The sequence below is a fragment of the Ambystoma mexicanum genome, chromosome 4p, assembly GCF_040938575.1.
Source record: "Ambystoma mexicanum isolate Mex_15411 chromosome 4p, UKY_AmexF1_1, whole genome shotgun sequence".
Lineage (NCBI taxonomy): Eukaryota > Metazoa > Chordata > Amphibia > Caudata > Ambystomatidae > Ambystoma > Ambystoma mexicanum.
The window spans coordinates 325,368,622-325,393,707 of NC_090927.1; positions in this window are offsets into that span (position 1 = coordinate 325,368,622).

The window sequence follows — 25,086 nt, forward strand, 5'->3', positions numbered from 1 at the left end:
TTTCTGTTTCATTATGTGTACCCCAGAGGAATATGCCGGATCAAGGAAGGTTTACTGCATGTGTTCAAAGTGTGGGTGCCTAAAGATGACAATTATAGAACAAGGCAGGATGGGTTAGCTAACAGAGTATTGGGGAGTGTTGGAATGCAAGTGCAACATCCTAGTCAGTGGCATACAAGTGCAACATCCCAGTCAGGTGAAGAGATTTAGATTGCGAAAAACATATCAGAAGACTTGCTAGTGCTATCCATTCTCATTGGAAGCGACAGAATGCGTATGTATCCATTTGTAGCTTTGACACATATTAGAAACACCATATAGCCATACAGAAAGAGCAATAATATATTCACGTTTTGGTTGCAGAGGTTAAAGATTGTGTGATGTATTTTGCATTTAGCAGTCGTGTGCGTTGCTATGGTTTAAGGGATGTGCGAGGAAGTAGCTGACATAGGTAGGAGTATGAGACGGAGTCATGAAAGTGTTGCGGTAAAGGTGATGTCCGGGGGCTAAGGTGGATTTTAAGGCACTTTACAAGATGTGCTTGTGAAAGTATGAGCGACAGGTCCATCATGGAGCTGCGGCTCTTTCCAGTTGACCCTGGGACAGGTCCCCCTTTCTTCCCCTATCAAGGTCAAGCTTGCCATGCTGTGTGGATAACAGTTAATTGAATCCAGCTGCACAGCTTAGAGGAGCTTTTTTATTTATTGAATTTGTAAGTAGCGCCCATACCCAGACGTATCCTGGCACTAGTAGAAAGGTCCAGATCATGCAAGTAGATGATACAGTTGAGGCACAATTAAGCTTTTACAGCAAGTTGGTTACAGATATTTGTTGAAGAGAGAGGTTTTTACATTTTGGCAGAACAGTGAGTTGGAAAGTTCTTCTTGGGTGTAAAGTGGCAGGGCATTCCAAAGGGTGGGGGCAATGGTGGTACAACTGGAGGCTCCTGCTCTCTTTTTTGAGAATCAGAGAATGTGGAGGGCAGATGTGGAGGAGTCGCATCATTTTTGGGTGGTGGATTATTTTGTGATGCGATTGGTAAGGTGGGGGGCAGTGTTGTGTAGGCAGCATTGCGTGATTCGATGCGCTCTTTGAGAGGAAGCCAGTGCGCCTTGCGTCTGATTTGTGAATTGTGATCAGAGCATTTTAGGCTGCCGACTGCTCTGAGTGCGTAATTTTGAACCAATTGGAGTTTAAGTTATTGGCCAACATTCCTGATAGCATGGCATTGCAATAGTCCAGTTTGCTGCTGATGATAGCCCTGGCTAGGGTGAGGTAGTTGCTGGTAGTGAGGAATGTTCTCTAGAGGTTTACGAGTTTAGTGGAGTAAGCGGCTGATGACACAATGGCTTTAACATCAGATTGTTGGGGGATACTAGGGTGATGTTCCCATCGATACAGAAGGGGTTGTAGGCAGGATCTAGGTGTTTAAGGTGGTAAGGCGAGCCAACACTGAGAAGCTCTTATCTTCATTCAGGAAAAGATGGTGTGTTGCCATCCGGGCCTGGATGCTGTTGTAAATGTGATTGAGTTTGATAGAGTCTAGTTTGTGGTTGCCAGTGGTTTTGAGAAGGACTTGAGTGTCCTCAGCAAAGTTAGTGCAGGGTATATTTAGGCTGTCCTGGTTGTCAAATAAGTGTTTGGTGTGCATAATGTACAGTGTGGGGGATAGTCATGATGCTTGAGGAACACCATGGAGGACGGGGATCGGATCTGCTGCTTCAGGCCCATGAAGACTCTAGAGGAGCGTCCCAAAAGGAAGGACCCAATACAGGATCGAGTGATCCACAAACTCAAAGGCCGCAGAGAGATCTAGTAGGAGGAGGATGGAAATCTCTCCAGTATCTCTGATGTGGTCTAGTTGTATCTTGAGATAAAGGAGGATGGATTGAGTGCTTTGTCTTGGTCTGAAGCCAAAAGATATAGAGAGATGAGAAAAAATGTACTCAAATGGGCCAAGCCTATTTTAGTAGTGTTCGTTGGTGAGCCAAAAAGAGCCTCCAGTAGAGGTTCTGATGATTTGTGTTCATCTTCACAAAAAAAGAAGAATAACTAAATTCAGTTTTGTTGCTTCACTTGGAATACTTTAATTTTGCGATTAATTGAAACAATAATTTGTATCTATCACAGTGTTTTTTTTCACACCTGATAGTTTCCAAAAGGGTTCTTCAATTCTTAAAGTGGGTTAAATCCTTCCAATCCTTGTACTTCACATAGTTACAATCTCCTTAGATTTATTCCCATTATTGTGATGGGATTGATGGGGGTGGTCTAGGTGTGGTTAGTAGGGGGCTGGGAATGGTGGTGGGCTGGTGGTGAGGGGGTAAGCGTGAATGGGAGGTGGCATAAGGAGGTTTGGATGGTGCTGTGGGGAGGGTTTTGGGTGGTCTGTTGGTGGGGATCTGTGGTCCTACTTGAATAGGTGAGTGGTGTGCAGTGGTGGGTGGAGCATCAGGGAAGTGTATGTCTTTTCTGTTTTTGAAGGGTGAGCTGATCCAGGATAGGGCCCGTAGCCAAGGGATGGGTGGAGTTGGTGAGGTGATAAAAAACAGGCTGAGATGTTGTGGGGGGCTGGTGGAGGTGACTTTGCTTACGGCAGGGCGTGCAGGAGGTGGGACTTGCCCTGGGGAGTTGTGAGTGGTTTGGGTATGTTGAGGCCTGGGGGAATTCGTGGGGGCCATGTGGTCATAGTATTGTATGTCAGATGGGCAGTGGCATAGGATAGCAGGTCTACATTATCATTACACAGGGGAACCATATTGGTAGATGGAACAACATGTGCAGGATCATACTGCAAGGGAACAACATTGGCATGGACAATTGTCAATTGAGCAATATCCGCAGAACCTTACTGTGAGGGAACAAAATTGGCAGGGTTAATCAGCAATTGAGCAACAAGCGCAGATCATACTGCGAAGGAACAACATTGGCAGGGTTAATTGGCAATTGAGCAACATGCGCAGAACCATACTGCGAGTGAATAACATTGGCAGGGTTAATTGGAAATAGAGCAACATGCGCGGAGTCATTCTGCAAGTGAACAGCGTTGGTGGAGTCATTGAGACCGTGTTGAGAGTGAAATGCATAATACTTTGAGCCAGCGTTTGAAAAGTGCATGGTGTTGGTGGTGTAGGTGTGCCTGTTGATGTGGGGTGGTCATGTCTTTCAGTTGGGTGATGCGGACTCCTAGAGACAGAGGAAGGAGCCAGGCAGAAGGCAATGTGGCTACATAGAGGGGTGTCGGTGGTGGGTGGTGGGTGATGGGTTCCTGGCATCAGAGGTAGTGGGTTGGTGGTTGTTGAGGGTATAGATGACCAAATTGGGGGTGAACAGTGAGTGCAGGCAGCGGTTGGTGCTGATATGGTACCCGGGGGAAGAAGCAGTGACCGCTGTGCATTTTGCAGGCAGTAGTGCAGTCATCACGACATATGCCTGCAGCTCGGTGACTGGGTCTCCGGATAGGGTAGGGGGTGGGCATTTCTGTATTTATGGGAGGTGGGATGGTTGGAGGGGGGTGGATAGCATATTATACCCCAGCGGTATGGGAGAGGGTGTGTCGGAATGTGAAGCCCAGAGTGAGGAACGCATGGAAGTAGTGGCGGCAGGAAAGGCCTGGATTTGAGTAAGCGGTCAGCGGGTGGAAGCAGAATAGGGTGGCTTGGTCAATCTCGGCCAAATCTTGTCCATCAGCTTCCGGGAGGTTACCGGGTGTATAGAGGAGATGGAGGGGCAGTATATCTGCTCACCTTTAAGGCAAGGAGGAGGTCAGTCTAGTATCGGAAGTAAGCGCTTGTAGATTGGCTCAATCGGTGGTGGATCTTGGAGAAAAGACACCTCGAATCCCGCAGCATCCCGGGGTAGATAGGGTGAGACAGGGGCTTTACGTCCTGGCGGTTTGCTTTGAGTGTCGGCCAATCACTAGCCAGCATCTCCTGTTGTTGGTGTTGCTCCGGGAATGGCAGCAGGGCGCACAAAGCGGCCCCCATCTTAGCCGTGGGTTTAGGTGCACAGGCTGTGCTGGATATGATGGTCTGTTTTGTGGCCATCAGTGCCTCTGTGAGTGGGGACACATCTGCTTCAACGGAGTACATCTCAGGAATCGTGAGAAAGGAATTTTGGGTCCATGGAGGAAGGGTAAGGATACACCGTTTTAAGGTTGTTTTCATGTGAGCAGGGCATGGGGGTCTGTGATGCCAAGAGGCCTGGTGAAGATTTATACACTACTGCTCTCACCTGATAAGCAGTCATCCTATTTATCTGCAGGCACCGGATTCTATGGATCAATAAATAAGCTAAATTTAGGCATTAGAGTTGTGCCCTGATCCCGTCATTCATGGGTATCTGGGTTCCCAGAGAAATAAGAGCAGAGACGAGCTGGGCTGTACCATGATTTGGGATGGGAGGAGCAGAGGTGATGCCAGTAACTGTATCTACAAGTGCATGGAGCTGCTTGTCAGTGCCACAGTGTCTGGTATAATGAGGAGGCCAATTGTATTATCAAAGCAGAATTGACCTTGCTATTCACATTTTGATCAGGACCTGGCATAGGGGTACACATCACGAGATAGTCAAGAAATGTTTTATGGTAATGTGTGTACCTCGTAGTTAATCAACTCCTTGTGATGATGTAGTAGGTCATGTGTTTAGGGGAATGTATTTTAAATAATTTGTAACCCATAGGGTAATGGACTACAGGGGATAATTAGAATTGTGTATAGGTGTTAGCCAATGAGGAGTCAGGGATCATGTTGTAATCTTTATTAGGCATAGTTTTGTTAATATGTGGTTTTCCGCTATAAAAGATGTAACTTCTTTGGCTGGGTTGATCTCCGTGTTAATTCGATTCTTTGGGACCGTCTGGTACTTTTGCATTTAATAAAAGGTTGTTTTCCTTGCAAACGGTGCAAACGGTGCATCGATTATTTGCCCCATTTGGGGATGTTTTTATCATTCATATTTTGGATCACTCTCCCTACACAAATTCTCTCTACATAATTTGCAGGTTGCATACAGTTTTCCACAAGATGGATAGGAAAGCTAAAGTGTAAAAGAAAATATACATAGTTTTGAATCTTTAGTTCTTTAGAATTGCCCTCTATGCAAATGTTTAGAATTGCAATTAGCATTCAATAGAAATGAATCCCCTTTATAAATGCAGTACTTCAGCCTATTTGAATAGATTTCCATCAGTATTTTTACATCTACATTTTAAAGCAAAATAAGGCAGTAGTATCGGCATCTAGGATGATCATAGTCGAAATTTTTCATGAGGGTAATCAAAACATTCATCATAATATCCCAGAGTTCTGCCCCTTATCTGACAGAGAATGGGGACCTATTAATTTTCAAACATCTGGTAATACTCTAACGGGAGCCCATCCAGGCCTGGCACCTTAGTCAATTTAAGTTGGCTCAGTGCAGTCTTAACCTCCTCGAGACTAACTCATGTCTCTAATCTAATGCAATGTAAGGCCTCAATATGTGGTGGCCCAAATGTACTGATGAATGCATGCAACTCTGTGGCAGTGGGGGCGGGGGTAGAATTTAATACTGATGCCATTATTTGTTTTCACAGGGTGCCCCGATAAATCAAAGAGAGGGATGAACACCCTGCATTCTTGCATCACTATAAGCCTGGATTCTAAGTGTGTACCCACTGTCACTCTGCTCCCCATATTCCTGTTTACAGTTCTAAAGTCCATTCTTACCCATGCTAACAGCCAAGCCCCTGAATTTGCTCTTGGTCAAACCCAAAGCATGCATGTCTGACCTGGTGCCTGTATGGTGTACTTCTTCTGAGCCCTCTGTAGTTTCTTCTTTGGGGGTTTGATTTTTCTACAACCCAGTTTCATGATGCACCTTGATTGGTATATCTGTTCACCCCTTGAATTCAAATTAAAGGCATTCCATAAAGTATGTACGTCAGAAACACACGTGTTTGCCGTGAGGATATTGCCAGTCAGCCCCCTACAATAGCAATATAAGTCTCAGCACAGAGAGCAAGCCGATCCTCAAGCTCTGTCTCCAAAAACATCTCCTAACCACCAAGAGATCCAATTGAAATAATATATTATGATGATTGGAGATGCCAACCGTGTGCATTTGCATGTGGCTGAGATTGTTTGCAAGGACCACAGAATATCATTATGTAGTCTGCGGGTTATGCTGACGATATAAATTAAATGAAAGGATATTTTATTTATATTGCGCTCGTACACAAGTGTTTCAGCAGTGAGTGAGTCCCAAAATATAAATGAACTTACCAACTCTTACGTCAGGTTAGTTTTTGCACTGCCTCCAGAACGTTTGTATCTTCCGTTGACACCTTGTAAACCTGTAAACCTTTCATTTGGCAGTTTCGAGAATTAGAGTTAAATTAATCATATGTATCTGAATGTATCTGAACATATCTTAGGTGCCTTGATGCTTTTATTACCAAAATAAAGTAACACTTAATGGATAAACTTAACATGCAATGCACATCGTATTTATATAGAGCACAGCAGCCCGAGGACACCGTTACCCGGGGAGGTCAAAATCATGCATTTATACAGCAAGCAATTCTGTTGCATATACGTATATTCAGTGAAAAGACTGTGTTAAAGGGACTTTATGGTTAAGTTGCACTAATAAATTCCTGTGAAATTCAGGGAAAAACCTTTGTTAAAGGGACCTTATAGTTACAAGTAAAACCGAAGTCCCCAGAAATGTGCCAGTTATGGTAAGCTAAGCAACCATAACTCAGGCAAATACTGTGTACTGCTAAGACTAACACTGAGGACATTAAAGATGGCATCACAAATAAATTTACCAAATGCTGTATATGACCTGGTAACATCAAATGGCAATTACTTACACGCACTGCCAACATATTAAAGTTCCATACACCAAGGGCCACTTAAAGATTTTCTACAAATCTTTCACATCAGCTTTTTCTTTCTTTTACAAAATACTTAGACACAGTGCTGCTATTAATGCAAATATGCATTTGTTTTTCTTTCAGCAAAATACTCCTAACATTAAACACTTTTAAATGCACACCATTTTCCATTTCTCATTCCATATGAGCCTCAACGTTTCCAACCTTTCTCATTACATCCCTTGTAGAGCCACCATTCTCCACCTGATCTCACATAGGTGTCTACTGCCAAATGGCCCAATTCATCACATTTTTTGCACAGTGCAAAGTTATAAGTCACACAAAAAGTGCTCTTTGTCTGAGATGAACAACTTAACCATAACTACAGGGCTGCCACAAGAGGACCTGTAATATCTTGATGTTAATGATATTGTCCCATTATACATCGATATTGAAACTATATATATTGCTATATCTCCAAAACTCTCTAAAGAAAAATACACCCTCCCAACGGCAGATACTGATGGGAGAATGGGAGGGAGCCCTTAATGACTACTGGTTCTTATCACTTTCTTTCATCTACCAGAGCATTTAAAGTGGGAGCGATTTACCAGTGATGGTCCATTTAAGAGACCATTCTTTTGGACAAGACATTCTTAATGTTTGCGTGGTAATAAATGCAAATAGACATTTTTATTCTAAAAGCAAACACACAGCACCAGTTACGTTCACTACTGGTTTCGGCCTTCTTGGTCAATTTGTTCAGATTTTGCCTGTTGTCATTGGCTGGTAATAGACACCTGACATTTTATGCACTTTAAAATGATACAGTGTCCACATTGTGTCCAGATCTTATCTGCTGTAGGTGGCCTTTCACAATTGTGCCATTAATACCCACAGTTTGAAATGCTTTTTTGTGCAGCTCGCATCTGGTTGTGGGTGCTTACCTGGAAGGTCTTTGCAGATCACAATTAGAGCTCTGGGTTCCTTTCTCAGCTGTGTCTTTGTGTGGACATTTTATAGTGCAAATGTAGCAAGAGCACTGAGAATATTCAGAGTGAGTAAAAATATGGGTCTTTTTTCACTGTGCCCTCACTCACTCAGGCAGGGAGCAGGGCTTGCCTTTTCACCCAGCTGCGCATGCGGTCCCCCACAGGCTCAGATCCTGACAGCGAGGCCCGGGACTCAGCCGCACAGGCAACAACACCCCGGAAGAGGGGCAGGGGCATGAAGGAAGGCAACAGGCCTTCAACATCGAAAGGGACAGGCAAGCCACGACAGGCACAGAAGGGGAAGGCACCAGAGGAGGTCACGTCACTGGTGCGGCTAAGGGCCACCACCACAGCTACAGACCCCACACCATCTGTGTCGCCTGCACACAAGATAGTGGACGATGGGGCCCTCTCAGCTGCGAACAGCTCTATTGGGGAGGTGGCAGCCACGGCACCCCAGACGGCGAGGATGCTCAGAGCCAAGGCCAGGTGTGTGTCCCTGTGGAGGATGACACATCAGGCATACCTGCCACACACAGTCCACCAGCATCACCCCAGGTCACATCATTGTACTCCACCTATGACAGCACACAGGACCATTCTGGAGGGTAGCCAGGTCAAAGGAGCATAAGCCCCACAGAGCACCCACACGAATTTGCAAATTTCACACATGCAGCATCCACCTCCACTGGTGTCCGGGATGGGGTGCAGCAAATGGAACATATGGTGCAGCTCCAAGAGGAGCTGATGACTCTAGTCAGGCAGTTTGTGTCCGACGGTGCCCAGGCCAGGCAGGAGGGGTGAGACAACACTGCATCCCTGAGAAAGGCAATTGAGGCCAGTACCACACGCATCTGTGAGGAGGTGTCTGCTCTGAGGCAGGTCCTATGCCGCATAGCAGATGCCATGGAGGCAGAGCGTCCTGCACTGAGACAGGAGCAAGCGTGCACAGCTTCATCATGTAGCTCCACTTAGACCAGCCCTCTTCGCAGGTCTGCATGCACCTTGCAGCGATCGGACATGCTGCAACCAGATGTGGGAAGTGGACAGAAGTAGATGGGGCAGCCTGATAAAGGCTACTGATGCAGTAACCTGCTGCATTAGCTTGGATACCATGTAAGGGGGAGTTGTGGGGGAGGGGGAGGGGGGAGAGGTTGTGTGGGGGAGTTGTGGGGGGAGGCGGAGGGGGAGAGGGTGTGTGGGGGAGTTGTGGGGGGAGGGGGGAGAGGGTGTGTTTGAGGTGGAGGGTATGAGCACTTTGCACAATTTAACAGTTTAATACACCCGTTGTGTAGCAAAAAAAAATACTTGAGTAGACATTCCTCATTGCATATGTGTCATTTATTGGTCTACAGTGCATAGTGTACATGTACTCACACACCCAGTGCCCTCTGTCCCACTTTAATGGCACCCTCTGCACCCTTGTGCATCCGAAATATTGTGCAATCACAGAGTGGCACACAGCACGTCGCTCCTGTGCATCTGAAGCGCGATGATGTGCACCCACATCTTCTTCATACCCTTCTTCATCACCTGGTGGTTGCTGTTCATTGTCTGGGGGCAGGGGCACGTTCCATCGGATACACATGTTGTGCAGCATGACACATGCCATGATGATCTTGGCCACCTTCTCATGGCTGTAGTGGAGTTCCCCATCCGACCGGCTAAGGCAGCGAAAACGTGCCTTCAACAGGCCAAAGGCCTGCTCGATGACCACACGGGTACAGGTATGGAAAAGATTGTAGTCCTCCTCGTGCCTGTTCTGTGGGTTTCGGACAGGGGTGAGGAGCCACTGTTTCAAGGGATAACCACTGTCACCTCCATGGGAGCATAATTAGGTATGTGTTAGCTGATTCATGATAAACAGCTGTACTTATCACACATGCCTGCAGATATTTGTTTATCACATGCACATGTCCCTGGTTGTATGCACACATTTTTCCTTGCCTCAATGTATGCTGTCCCATGGTCTTATGGTGTGGATTGCATCTTCAAGATGATACACGGGGTACACTGCCTTGATTTTGCTCATGCATTGTGGATGCATACCTCTGTGTTTGTGATATATATGTGATGCGTAGTGTTATGTATGGTTTTCTTACTGACAGCGTTGGCAGTAGTCTCTGCATAATTGTGCATTCAGTGCGGATTATCACCATTGTGACATGCTGCACTACTGTGGTGGTGACCCTGTGACAAGCAGTGTATTCCCTTGGTGGTTTTGTTTTGTGCACTCTCATGGATGCTTGTCCTGTGTGGTGATTTGCTGCAGACATTTACATTGTGAATACTCACAGCATGTTGCTGGTTTGTGTTATGGAGGGTGAGGCCCGATGATGGGTGGTGTACATGTTGTGGGATGTGGGGTGGTTTAAAGTTTGCCATGTTGTGATAGGTGTACAGCTCACTTCATTGCTGTGGTAATTGGTGGTCATGTTCGGTTTGTGATGCTTTGGGGCACAGTGTTTTGGGATGTGGACATTGTGCTGTCACCACAACAATGACACCTTGGTGATGTGTGCATCTCTCCCCCCCATGTCACTGCCATGTGCCTGTCATGCAACTTACCAAGCAGCCAGGCACATCGTCCTGCATGTCGCTCCATGTAGCGTGGTAGCGTGGAGTTCTGCAGGACCATTGAGTCATGAGGGTGATCCGGGAAATCGGGCACAGCAATGTGTGATGATCTTGCTGGAGTCACATACCATCTGTACATTGATTGAGTGATATAGCTTACTGTTGTGGTACGCCACCTCCATTGCATGCAGGACCACCAATTCCATATGGGTGCAGTCAAGTGCACCAATACAATTTGGCATGCCTGCCAGTGCATGGAAGCCAACTTTAGTGTCAAAGATCTCCTGGGCAGTCCGTGGTAGAGATATGCAGTCCCTTGTGTGCTTCAGGAGGGCATCCAGCACTTTGTTCAGCATGCGAGAAAATAAGGGTTGTGAAATGCCATGCATGTGCCCCACTGCGTGCTGGTAGGTGCCTGTGGCCAGTAAATGGAGCACAGACACTACCTTCAGTAGAGGGGGGATAGCGGTGCGTCTTTCAATCAGGCTTATTATGTTGTTGTGTATCATGTCCACAATGGTGGTGCTGGTGTCCCGGTCCAGATGGTACAGGGTGTGGATCTGCTCAGGGGTTAGGTTGAACGGACTGGCTCTGATGTGAGGGATTGGGGGCTGCCTGTGTGGTACCACTGGCTGCACTGGTGGGGCTTGCTGGGCCTGTCTCACACTCCTTCTCCTCCTGCGTCTCCTCTGTGGTGCCTGGGTTGTTGCTGGTGTAGCAATGCAAGTATGTCCTCCAGCCCCAGTATTGCTACTACAAGTGGAATCATTTTGGTGTGGTTAGGGGTGTGGTGTGTGGGTGTGCTCTTTTTGTGCTGGGCCAGACTCCATTGCCAACACCTTTGCTGATTGTGTGCACCTGTGGCAGTTGGGAACACTGCACATAGCTGTTTGCGGTTGGTTTGCGATGCCGGTTTTGCCGTCATTCCGGTATGCCTCATTACCGCCTTCATGATGCCGGTATTTGCATGTCTGCCTGACTTGTGATGTCCACCTGTTAGCACCATCCCGCTATTTGCGGGCCCAAGGGCCGCGTGCCTGCGCGCATGCCGGTACCGGGGAGCACGCTATCAGCGGCGGCACTAATACTGGCTTGTTGAGTCGGAATAGCCCGGAGCGGTATGTGGTGCTGGTAATCCCTTACGGGCAATGTTTTTCCATTACCTCCAACCTCGTAATGAACCCCAATGTCTGGATCATGCTGTCATCGGAGCAGCTAAGCTTAGCTGACGGGCAGGGTGCTGGTTTTGTCAATGGGCTTCTCTGATCGCACAGGTTCAGTCCTCGGTTCCGGCACTACGCTTACAGGCTGGAGCCTACATACAGAACTTTTTTTTTGCTTTTTAATTTTTTTTTTTTTTAAAGCTGAGCATCCTCATTTGTCTGGTGGTAGACCTATTGGCATTTGCTGTTCCGAAGCCAGAACCTGAGAAGCTGGTGACCTCACCAGGGTGTAGATGTTGTGAGGGGCTTTCTTCTTCCCAGCACTCACTATGGCCCCCACAAGCTGGGGACCGCCGTGTTTGGAGGGGCAGAGCAGTCTGCAGATGTTGGTTAATGAATCTGTTTATTTCCAAAACGTAGTGCAGTTCGACACCTACTCCCATGTGAAATGATGCAACAATGAAGTGTGCTATGAGAACCCCCCCTCCATCCAACGTACTGCACGGTAGAGACATCTTAATCCTGAACAGCCAACATAGTAAATTGCTAGAAAGAAGAGAAAAACATTCAAAGATCGGGAATGATTTTGAAAATGTACACGAACGCACAGATATTTGCTCAGAAAAAAAAAACTCATTGGGCCTCATTACAACCCAGGCGTTAAGGGGTTAACGACGCCGTAAAAGGTGTCGGCGCCGTTAAACCCTTAATGCCTGATTACGAGGTCCCTTTGAGGTGCTTTTAGCAGGCGTTAAAAAACCAACCTGCAAAGGGATTTAGGAGCTAATTACGGCACCGTAATTTACGGTGCCGTAATTAGCGCCTGCCTCATTACGACCCTGGCGCTAATTGAAAAACGATGGCGGTAAATGGTTACCGCCATCGTTTTCCGCCAGGTCCGATCATGACCCGTGACCGTTAACTACGATGCCATTAGCGGCATCGTAGTTAACGCTGCCGCTAACTGCGCTAAGGGTGCGCGCACGCGACCGGCCACACCGTACTTAGCGCCATGGCGGAAAGGTACGCAAATGCCGACCCAAGCGGACATGCACCTAACGCCATCACCCAGCCCGTTAAGTACCTTACCGCCATGGTGCTAATTACGCCATCGCGAACCAACCGTAAAGGGCCATGTAAAGTGAATGCAGCTGCCACAGGTGCACAGAAACAGCACAGGTGAAGGCAATACAGACTCAGGAAGTACAAAAAGAGCACACCCCACCCCTTCCCACACCCAGTCACACTCCACAATGATACCAATACGACTAGCAATGTTGGGGCTGGAGGACCTGATAGCAATGCATGTGCTACAACAGCAACAACAACAACAGGCAGCACAGAGGAGACGCAGGAGGAGAAGGAGGGCAAGGCAGGCCCAGCAAGCCCCACCAGCACAGCCAGTGCCACCACGCAGGCAGCCCCCAATCCCACGCATCAGAGCCAATCCATTCAACCTCACTGCTGAGCAGATCCACACCCTGTACCGTTTGGACCGGGACACCATCACCGCCATCGTAGACATGATACACAACGACATCGTCAGCATGATAGAAACTCCAACCGCCACCCCCCCCTACTGAAGGTAGTGTCTGTACTCCACTTTCTGGCCACAGGCACCTACCAGCACACAGTGGGGCACTTGCATGGCATTTCACAACCATTATTCTCACGAACACTCATCCAAGTGCTCGATGCCCTCCTCAAGCACACAGACGACCACATCTCATTACCACGGACTGCCCAGGACATTGCAAACACCAAAGTGGGTTTCCATGCACTAGCCGGCATACCCGGTTGCATTGGTGCCATCGACTGCACCCATGTGGAATTGGTGGTTCCACGTGCCATGGAGGTACCGTACCGCAACCGGAAACAGTTCCACTCAATCAACGTGCAAATGGTCTGTGACTCCAACAAGATCATCACACATTGTTGTGCCCGATTCCCCGGATCAACCCATGATTCTATGGTCCTGAGGAACTCCACAATACCACGCTACATGGAGCGACCTGCAGGCCCAAGATCCTGGCTACTCGGTGAGTCCAATGTCATGGAAGTGGGCAGGTGAATGACGTACTGATGCATACTCCACCTGGCTGAAAGGGGGGGGGAATGATGCATACTCCACCTGGCTGAAAGGGGGGGGGAATGATGAATACTCCACCTGGCTGAAAGGGGGGGGGTGATGCATACTCCACCTGGCTGAAAGGGGGGGGGGGATGATGCATACTCCACCTGGCTCAAAGGGGGGGGGGAATGATGCATACTCCACCTGGCTGAAAGGGGGGGGAATGATGCATACTCCACCTGGCTGAAAGGGGGGGGAATGATGCATACTCCACCTGGCTGAAAGGGGGGGGAATGATGCATACTCCACCTGGCTGTGAGTAACACAGAGAACGGAGCCAGAGGATCGGCACTCACAATGCACTCAACCCCTCTGCATACATTGGGTGATGGCATGCAAAACAGGCCATGGGAGCCATGAGCATATACTGGTTGCATTGTGTGAATCAATTAGTGCATGTAGAAGTGAGCCAAAGTAACAGTTGGATGCAAGCCATGTTGGCACATCATGTTCTTGATCAGACGACATGACTGACACATACATTCTCGCCTACATACAGGTGATGCAGGCTATCCCCTGAAGAGGTGGCTCCTTACACCAGTCCGTAACCCGCAGAACCAGCACGAGGAGGACTTCAACCGTGCACATACACATACTCGTGTGGTCATAGAGCAGACATTCGGCCTATTGAAGGCACGGTTCCGAAGCCTCAGCAGGTCTGGCGGGGCACTCCTGTACCACCATGAGAAGGTGGAAAAGATCGTCATGGCATGTGTCATGCTACACAATATGTGCGTCAGACGGAATGTGCCCCTGCCCCCTGACGCAGAACTGCAACCACCTGACGATGAGGATGAGGATGAGGAGGGTGCAGATGGGGCGGCACCCCATGGAGGAGGCGACGCACAGGAGGGGCGTGCAATGCGCCAAAGTATCATCGACCACTGCTTCTAGCACACACGGCTGGTGTGAATCACATGGAGACTGCACTTGGGGCACTGTGTGTCTCTGGGACATGCACACTGTGGACTGTACACCAATAAAGCACACATACGCAATGAAAATGTCCACACATTTCATTTTGGGAAAGAAAAAAGTGTATTTAAACTATGAAACGTCGTGACACACCCCCTCCCCCCTGCACACCCCAACACACCCCCTCCCCCCTTCCCCCTGCACACCCCAACACACCCCCTCCCCCCTCCCCCCTGCACACCCCAACACACCCCCTCCCCCCTGCACACCCCAACACACACCCTCCCCCCTCCCCCCTGCACACCCCAACACACCCCATGTAGGTGTCAACAGATTCCTGTGACAGTGGGCACAGGCTGTTACAAGCCCCCTCTCCCGGCCCCCGGGGCACCCCTGGCTGTGGAGCGCAGGTTACGTCCGGAACGTCGGACGGGGCTGCTCTGTGCAGAACTGGCAGTGGAGGATGTCCCTGCCTGCCCCCGTGCATGCATGTCCTGTAGGGTGTGGGTGAGCTCAGTGAGCGCACAACGCAAGCCGGCAAGTTCAGCACAGATGTCCCTGGACATGGCCTGTATGGCATCCCTCAGGGTGGCAGTGCTCTGCGCAACTTCGGCCCTTAGGGTCTCCGTGGCCTTTTCAATGGTTGCCCTAGCCCCCACACATTCCGCGGCATGCTCAGCCAGCATCGTGGACAGTTGTTGCTGCCGTTCTGTGATGTCCTAGAGGGACTGCTGCCCCTGCTGGCCCATGGCCAGTGCTGGTGGTGTGATGGAGGGGCTGCTCCCCTCCTGTGGACTGAGGACTGGGCATGGGGTAGAAGGCCACTCCTCTTCCTCTGTGTGCCCCTGTGTGTGATCCTCATGGGGGCTGGCGTCTGACAAACAGGGGGAATGTAGTAGGTCAGTGGGGCTTCTGACTTCGTGCTCCTCAATGTCTGAGTCTGAACATGCAGCTATTGCAGCTGTCTCACCCATGTTGCTGCTGGCCGCTGACCCGGTGCCTTCTGTGGCAGGCAATTTTGGTGGAGGTGGAGCAGCTGCTGCTGGCCTGCTGACTACAGGGGTGCTTGCCGGTGGGACGTCCGGTATGCTTGCAGTGGGTCCTGCTTGTTGTGGGGTCTGCCTCACTGCAGCTGAGGTCGAGGGTGCGGGACGGTATAATTGGCCTTCTTGGCTCTCTTCGTCGCAGGGGTGTCCTGGTCCTCGGGGTGTGAATCTGTGCCTGTGGTGGAGCAAAGGAGGGAGGGCGTTATTGATGGGTCAGCGGACTTTGGAATGACAATGATAGACATTATTCTGGTCAGTAGATGAGGCAGATTTCAGGCAGGGCCATGCAGGTTGTCTCCTTTTAGTGTGGAATGTGGATGCAGGTATGCGGGTGCCAGCAGTGTATACAGGGTGGTGCTCGCATGTGGCTATGGGCAGTGTGGAAATGTGTTGCATTTACACTCTAGGGCAACCTTGTGCTACACATGAATGGACTGCAGTGACTATGGCATGTCTTGTTTGAGGCACCTACCTTCATCGCCTGATGTCGGAGCTCCCCTTTCCATCCCTCCGACGCCTTCAATGGCTTCCATGCCAATCGTGGTTACACAAATTTCCTCCCACGGTTGGAGTTTTAGTGGGGATTCCGACCCTCCACCGGTACCCATTGCAAGGTTGCCGTTCGCAGAGATGACCGCTCTGACCCGTATGCGGAGGTCGTCCCAGCGCTTCCTGCACTGCTGCGGGGTGCGGGGTACGGTCCCCACCGCGCTGACGCGCTCGGCCACCAGGGCCCAGATGGCCTTCTTTTTCCCTATCGCTGTCCTGGTCATTTCAGGGGAGAGAACGACAGCTGCGTTGTCTTGCAGGGTCTCCGCAAGCATGCAGAGTTCCTCCCGGCTGAATCTTTCCTGGCGCTGGCGGTCACATGCCTTCTTAACAGCTTTAGGCATTTTTGGGTAGTTGGATGGGTGGGTGATTGATTGGGACAGGTGTCAGGGTTGGATCTGGTGTTGTTCGGTAGGATGGCAATGGATTGTGTTTTTAAAGATGGCCGACGTGCTGTTTCCCGTTCCGGCGCGATGACGCTATTTCCGGTCCTGCTTTTTACGGCCACCGCAAATTACGGTGGCCGCTAATTACGGTGGCCGCTACTTACGGTGGCGGAAGTGCGCCTTGCTCGCTTTACGATGCCGGTAGGGGCCTTTTCCGCCATGGCGTTAATTGCATTGCCGCCATGGCGTAATGCTCGTGCGCGATGGGTCGTAATGTGGCGCTCTTTACGCCATCGGCCCACGGCGTAAACGCTCATTACGCCATGACGGTAATGACGGAAGATTACCGCCTGGGTCGTAATGAGGCCCCGCCTTATGGGGAAAAATGGGAATGGGGAAGGGCCATGGCGGCATGGGGAATTACCGCCCCGCCAACCTCAGAATGGGGCGGTAATTCCCCATTCCGCCATGGCGGAGTCGGTAAGTTACCAGCAAGGACCATGGTGCTATTAGCACCATGGTCCAACACCTGGGTCGTAATGAGGCCCATTGTGTAAATGTTTAAGCAATACGAATTTCTACTGTTTATTTGTGAATGTTGTGCGGTGTCTTCTGGCATCCAGACTGGCATCATTTTGGACGACATTTTCTCCTTAACTTCATACTAAACTCCTGTAAAACATGTCAGCAACTATCTGTTTAACCAGGGTCGAACTGGGACAAGGAATAGGCCTGGTCACCCAAAAATAAAAGTGGTCCACCCCTCGCCTCAAAAAAGTGGCCCACCCCTCGCCTCACGACCCCTGACTTCTGATGACATCACCTGAAGTGATGTCATTTGACTCCACTGAAAGTGACATCCCGGGAAGCGATGAAACACGACCTTTCACCCCTTGACTAAACAGGAAGTGGCATCGAATAGCATTGTACCTAAGTACACTAAATTACTGTGAATCCAAGCAGACATGAAAGGCCAAATGATAATGTTATTGTATAGCACTTACGCTTAAGCTCTTTTTTATAGAACAAATATGCATACAATATCACCCAACCTTTGTTGGTACTGATTTATGGACCTAAGAAGGATGAAAGTTTTTTGAAAGAAAAAAAAATTAGAAACAAAAATATTTTTTTTTTTACATTTTTTGTCTTCCAGAAACCGGCCTGTACTCCCCTGTAACGATTTTGGCCCGGCCACTGGCCGAAAGGCAGAGGGGCCAATCCGACCCTGTGTTTAACCCCTTTGTGAGGAAGTGAATAATAAATAAATAAATAAATAAATACATTTAAAAAAAAACGGTCTCCCTTCTCTCTCCTGCCCTTGAAGACGAGCGCTTGTTCAGCTTTCATATTGCATTTGTGCCAGCTGGCTGCATCGGGCTGATTGAGAAAAGTGTTCTGTACCACTTTGGGAGTTCCCTCATCAGTAATTCGGGAAAATGAGGGAAATGACTTGATTACAAGTGAATTACAAGCTCTTAATATTCATTAAACCTTTTCTCCTCTTGGAGCAGTTGGCAGGATTTCTATTAGTGGCTATACCCAGGGATGCATTGTACGTGCCAAGAAAGGTACCCACCACTCGATAAGCTATATTGCAACATTGTTCTAAATAATTATCATTATGCACATAGGGAATGAGTGTTTTCTTTGCAGTTTTGGTTCTTTTAAAATAATTAAGTAGTGGGCAACCTTGAGTTCATTGCATGCTGTTGTTACGCCGAGCTATTGTCCGGATGAGATTTCCCAACAACCGAACATAGACGAGGCAGCGTCATACACACTTAAACACCAGATGTAGAAACACTAATCAAAATCAAACGTGACTTTCTGGAAAAGATTTGCAAAATGTAACCACTGCATTTTAAATGAAGATGCAATAATGCTTCCATGCTATAACAACGGGGAATAATAACTCGAACAGCAAATTAAGCAGTTAAAATGACGGTTATAGACTGTGGTTTACATATTTTGTGTTGACCATTTGCCAGCACCTACCATAATTGTACAGCACAAATACGGGCTCTTGAATTACCTAGCCTAGCTGCGCTCCTCTGCTTTCAGTTTCCTTCTTCCGCCAGCCATATCGCCATCTCTCACTAAAATTAATAAATGGTCGTCATTGCTGCAGGTTAAGAAAAGTCCCATTGCAAGAAGTCGACTGCGGAAGCGATGCTTCGTGGCCATCTTGTAATAGATTTCTCTTTACCTGGCCCTCGATTCTCTGCTTTGCATTCATGTGAAAAAGAACCCAATCAATGGGAAACAAATGCAGTCAAGCAGGAAAAGTGTTAATGCATGGCTTGCCAGGCCTATTAATGACACCATTCTGGATATGCTTTCTTAAAGTGGCATGGTATTTGTTTACTAGGCATCATGTGTAATCAAACATGATACGTGGTTTACATGGCTAGACTGTCTCTACATCTGTACAGCCAGTTCAGATATAGTTTCTTACTGTGACATGGCATTTTGTACTGGCTTGCAAAGTGAAGAAATGGCCCTAAACTCTCAGACTTTTGGCGAGATTCAGCAGGTAAGGCAACATTGCTTGTGACCCTCCTGGGCCTTCTTTTTGTTAAATCTTGCGGTGCCCTAGTGTTCTCAGCACCGCTGTTCTCCCTCTCTCCATCCCACCCCTGCATCCATTTTCATTCCTCTTCCCAATCCCTCCTACCTCTCAGCCCGCCCACCTTCCCTGATTGGTGGCACTTGGTAGTGCTTCTGGCCTAACAGCCCGTTCTGCTCCCTCCTCGCCACTTTTGGCGAGGTGCAGCTGGTAAGGCAACGCTGTGTGTGACCCTCCTGGGTCTTCTTTTTGTTCAATCTTGCTGTGCCCTAGTGTTCTGAGCACTGTTGTTCTCCCTCTCTCCCTCCCACCCCTGCATCCATTTCCATTCCTCTTCCAGATCCCTCCCGCCTTCCATCCCACCCACATCCCCTGATTGGTGTGTTGGTGGTCTTCACTGATCTTCACTGACTTTCCCTTGCTTCTATCGGCCCTTAAGTCAAAGGGCAGCTCCCACAGAGTTGGCTCCAGCTAGTGTCTGCAGGTGTCAGCATGGAAAGGTAGTGGCCAGCCATCAACCAGCAGTGACTACGTAAAGTAGGTGTGGTGCGCTAGGAATAGAGCATCACTCTACCCTAACTGGCCACATAGCAGACTCTCAGACTTAGGTGTGTCTTTTCTCTGGTATTCAAAAATTGCTCTGTGAAACCCTAAGACTTTTCCCCCACTTACAGGTGTCTCAGACATAGGTGTGTTTTCCTCCATAAACAAAATTGCATTTTTAAAGTATTTAAAATTGAATAGTGAAACCTAGGCCTTTTCCCCCACTTACATGAGTCTCAGGCTTAGGTGTGTTTTCCTCCATCATTGAAATTGCATTGTTAAAGGATTTCAAATTGAATTGTGAAACCTAGGCCCTTTTCCCCACCTACATACCTCTCAGACGTAGGTGTGTTTTCCTCTGTTATTTAAATTGCTTTGTGAAGTAGCTCTGTCCTCAGGTTTTTGCCTCCTAGCAAAGCGTTCTTTTTACCATTATCTAAGTTCCTGTCATCTTGTCCAATTGTCTACTATTGTCTGATCTCTCTCTGTCGCTTCTGTTGTGTCCTTCCCTAGTGTTTCTACCCCCCTCCTCTGACACCCTTCCTCTTCTCTCCTCTCCCTACCTACTCTATGGTGCTCTCTGTCTCTCCCATCTTCTCTAACTGCTTCTCTATAGACTATCCTGCTCTCCTCACTAAATCTGGTAGTAACACATTTAAAAAGGACATCCTGGTCTCCAACCCAGGCCTCCCTATCGCTGACACATATACCAGTGCTGCTTCTAGATACACCCTCACCGACATCCTTTTTGTTGTTCCTTTGCCAGAACTATGGACTCTTCATTTGGTCTCTCTGTGCTTTCTCCTTTCTCTTCTTCTCTCATTAATGGTGGCACCAGGTGGGAGGCCCTCCTGTCCCCCTTTCATTCCTCTAAGGTCTTCATTAATGTCTACCTAAATGGTACCGTCTTGGTCAAAGGCCCTCGTGCCAACCTTCTGCTCTTTGATAGGCACTTCCTGTGCCTCACCAACTTCCTTTCTTCTCCTGCTGTCGCCTCTCTTTCCCCCACAGTTTCCTTGCCCCCCCCCCCCTGTTGTCTCTTCCTTGGCCACCTTGCCCTCTCCTCCTTCTTCTTCTTCTGCCACCCTCAGGCTTCTTCCACAACTCCGCAGGGCGTACCTCTGATGTGTACCCCTCCCCAGAAGTCTTTCAAGGAATGCAGCATTCTCCATAGTGCCACTCTCAACTCTGACTCTGCAGTCTTCCTCTGTCATCTGTTGTCTCCTGGAAGAGCTTGACCTTGATATCCTTGTTCTCACTGAGACATGGTTCATGGCCAGCTCTGTCACAACTTTGACACTCTCCTCCCTGATGGCTACAAGATCCTCTCCGTACCTAGATCCAACCGTTCCGGAGGGGGTGTAGCCCTGATCTTCCGTGAGTGGATCCCTGCCTCTTTCATTCCTACGGAGCCCTACTCCACTTTCAAATGCCTCATATGCAGGCTCTCTCTCTCTCTCCTGGTCATTCCCTTATTGTGGCTACCATCTATCGGCCACCCGGTCAGATCTACTCCTTCCTCTATTAGTGGGCTGACCTCTCCTCTTCCCTCATGGTCTCGACCACTCAACTTCTCCTTCTTGGAGACTTTAACATCCACCTGGATGCTTTCTGTCCTTCCTCTGGACACTTTCGCGACCTCTGTGACTCTCTCTCACTCTCTATTCTCCCCTCTGGCCCAACTCACTCTGCAGGGCACACTCTGGATTTTCTTATCTCTTCAGACCTTCCCCTTTCTATTCACTCGGGAATAAACCTTTTTCCAGACTGGTCACTAAAGGTGGGTGTGGCCCCTCCGGAGAAGTGGCTGAAAACCTCTGCAGGCATGCAAGGGCGCTGGGATCACATCGTGGTCACTAATTGAAGGCAGGCCCCTACACACTCACACCAGAAAAAATACAACCCGCTAAGGAAAAAAGGTCCAAGAAACTCTTGCAAGGATAACATGTTTTATTTCTACAATAATAGGTGCACCAGTAAAGGACTCTGCTGCCAAGGAACATTCTGGTGAAAAATGGTATGAGAAGAAGGTTAAAAGGAGGCATAGTGGCATCATTACATATAGTGGAATCCTGCGTGGTTGGTGGGTGCAACCCTATACATGGTTGGCCTACTCCACAGGGGATGACAGGCCATTGGTCCCAGCCCAGTCCATCTGTCTTCCATCACGTGGGGTCTGCTGGGCCCATTGTCTACAGGGAACCAGGACCAAAGAATAAATTAGTTACATTTTCAAATGAGTGCTACTTTATCATTATACATAGCACCTGGCATTCTCAATGACTGGCACAGGGGGAGATTCGAGGTCACACTAACCCACACATGCTTCACTCATCCTGATCACGTCTCTCAACCTCCAAGGCCTGCACCCTCGTGTTTGAACTACAACGTACCCCTCCCTGTACCTCACATTACAAATCATGGTAATATTTGCATATATTGTAGCTTGCATGAACATGTATGGCCACAGTCATCCGGTAAATATTTTTTGCTACCATGCTTCTAAATTTCAGGAAGGAGCTCCAAGAACTTCCTTTTCAAGGAATGGCTCCTCCTTAAGGCCTACGTGAACACACCCACCACTTCCCACCCAACGTGTTCTTTCCCCTCTGTTTCCTCTCTTGGTTTCTTGTAGATCCCCTGCTGCCAAATTGCCTACCATCCTCTTCTCCCATTGCTAGCTCACCACTCCCTTGAATCTCTGGTTCCCCCATATGCCCTTCCTCCTATGATTTCTAAAGTGTTCCTTGCTTCCCAAAGCTAGGTCCACTCTTACGAAATACCCTAATAACAATAACAGTTTGAAGACTGGTTGGTCTTATTGAATTCCAGAGGTCCTAAGCAGGTATGTTTTTGGATCGGGCACATGCCCCACCATAAATTGTTTTATCTTGACTACAATTCATTAACAAGCCCTTAATCAAATCCTGCCTTTGTAGTTAGCTTTTGCCGATCTCGCTCAGGCATTTGATGAAGTTAACAGAGACAAACTATGGAATAAACTGAATATAGCTGCATGTACCTTTTCATTAACTAATTTAATAAAATACAATCACACGGATAACCTTTTTAGACTACACCTAGATGCTAAATGCTCAATGTCCACGCCAACGCATACGTTTCGTGGCCTTCGTCAGGGTTATATCCTGGCTCTGGCAATTATAACTTCTACATTTCTGACCTTGGCAATTTCTTTGCTAAATGTTCGGCTTTTCCAACTAAACTGGGGCATTTTCACATCAATGGCTAGGAATGATTTATCTTTACTGAACCTTTACTTCCATCTTCATGGAACCCCCAAACGTTTTGCTTTTATTTTTTAATCTGACCTGTACTTTTCACAGTGCAGTAAAGCCTTAAGCTTCACTACACCGGCCTTTACTCATATATTATAGGGAAACTGTTATGTCCTTCAGGCTGTCAGTACTGGGGCACCTTGTTTCCCTTAGTCGTTTTACCATGTTACTGTTTTTGGTTACTTTTGTATCACTTGTGGTAACTTTTTATCATTGTGTACTGCAGCTTACACTGCAGTACATGGGGTGCATTTTTGTTTTTCCCTAGACTAACACTCAGAGGATTTTTGGTTACGCTAGGTGTGCTAAAATGATAGGCTGGTGGCATCAGTGACTTCCCCACTTTTTGGGGATTTTCATTTTAGCTTTACTGTGTTTACTGGATTTGGCTACTAACTGTGGGTACTGGTCAAACATGGCTGTGCCACAAGATCCTTTGCCTTTTCTTTTGCCATCTTGTTCTTAAGCCTTCTTCCTGGCCCGAGAGGCTAGGAAAATCCTTAAAAAGAGATCCAGTCCTTATGAGCAGGAGCTTTTGGCGGGCTACTGGAGGGATGTGAGTGTTTGCAGACAGGATGTGGGCTGGGTCTGTCTGCCCCCAATTCACAAACTGGTTTCAGTGTGTCTGAGTGGTATGCATGAATGTTCCTGCCAGTGGCCCTAATGGACCCCTGCTGGGGTGTGTGTGTGGGCTAGTCCTTCTATTGGCTAGTGGGAGATTCAACTCTTACCTGGCTTTTAGGAAAAGAAGAGGACCCCTGCACCCATTGTTCAGAGATCCGGGAGAAAAATGAAGGAGTCAAGTATCCTATCCAGCTTTGAGACCCACGAAGAAATCAGAGACCCGACTGAAGGAGGCCTGGCAACCACTTTCTGCTGCTGTTCTGGAGGAGCCCTTTCTTGCTCTTGATCTTTAGTAGTTCTGTGAAGGAGCTATGACCCTTGTAGTGGAGGGACTACCCATTCTCAATGTCTGCTCATTGCCCTTCCTTAGGAAGCCTTCAGAAGTGCACTGGAACCGACCTGTGGCTCACCAGCTTTGTTTTTGGGCTACCGTGCTGCCGCCATCACCATGCCGAGTTTCGGCCTGAAACCTGGGGGATCCAAGACAACCTCCTGTGAAATGCCGGTGTCCTAGCATCATGGGGACCCGAGATAGGAGGGAAAGTCTTACCGCAGCTGCTGAGTCCATTTGCACCATCGTGCATGTTGACCACCATCCAAAAAATTGCTGAGTCCATTCCTGGCAGGGGTGCTACATTGAGTGTTTCTGCATTCTTATACAGAGAGTCCTTGCAACAGTAGAAGACACCAATCAGTGATCAGCTCGAAACTGCAACCCCTGGGAATCGAGGAGTACACCTTTCGGTGGCAAAAGCAACGTTGGACACTCTTCTTTTATTCTGCCAAGTCTGGGGAAGAATCAGAGTATGGGGGTAAGTTACAGAGTTTCTAACCTACCCCTATACTCCCATTATAAGTCTATGGGCTTATAATAAAGCTATTTCTGACACTTTTGGCTTTGCCATTGCTTGCTTGTGCAAGACATCTGATTGTTGTGGCTACTTTTGGGCATTTGTCTAACTTGAACCCTAACACTAAGAACCCTTCACTTGACTCCACAGACGCTACATGCATTTTTTCCTGCATCCTAAATTCTGTGGAACTGTAACCTGAACTATTGTCCACAAGGTCCCAAGCAACTTAGAGTGAGACACTTTTAGTTAGGGATCATCCCTGTGGACCTTTTTGTGCATACTACTATTCTAACCTTTCCTTTGCAGGAGTTTCTGAAGTGTACCATGACCTATAACCAAGTAATTGTATATATGTATTTAGTTTGATAGTGTTGTGTGATATGTCTACCTGCTTGTAGTCATTTTTATAGTGTGTTTTTCATAAATAAATTACTGTATTTGTTTACATCCTCTCTAAGTGTAATCTGTGATTCCCACTGTGTGACCTCATTGTGGAGACTTTACAAGATCACCCCCTCTGAAGAACTTAGCCTAGACTGCCTGTCATTTCTACTTAAACTGGTTTGGCTACAGCTTCCCAGA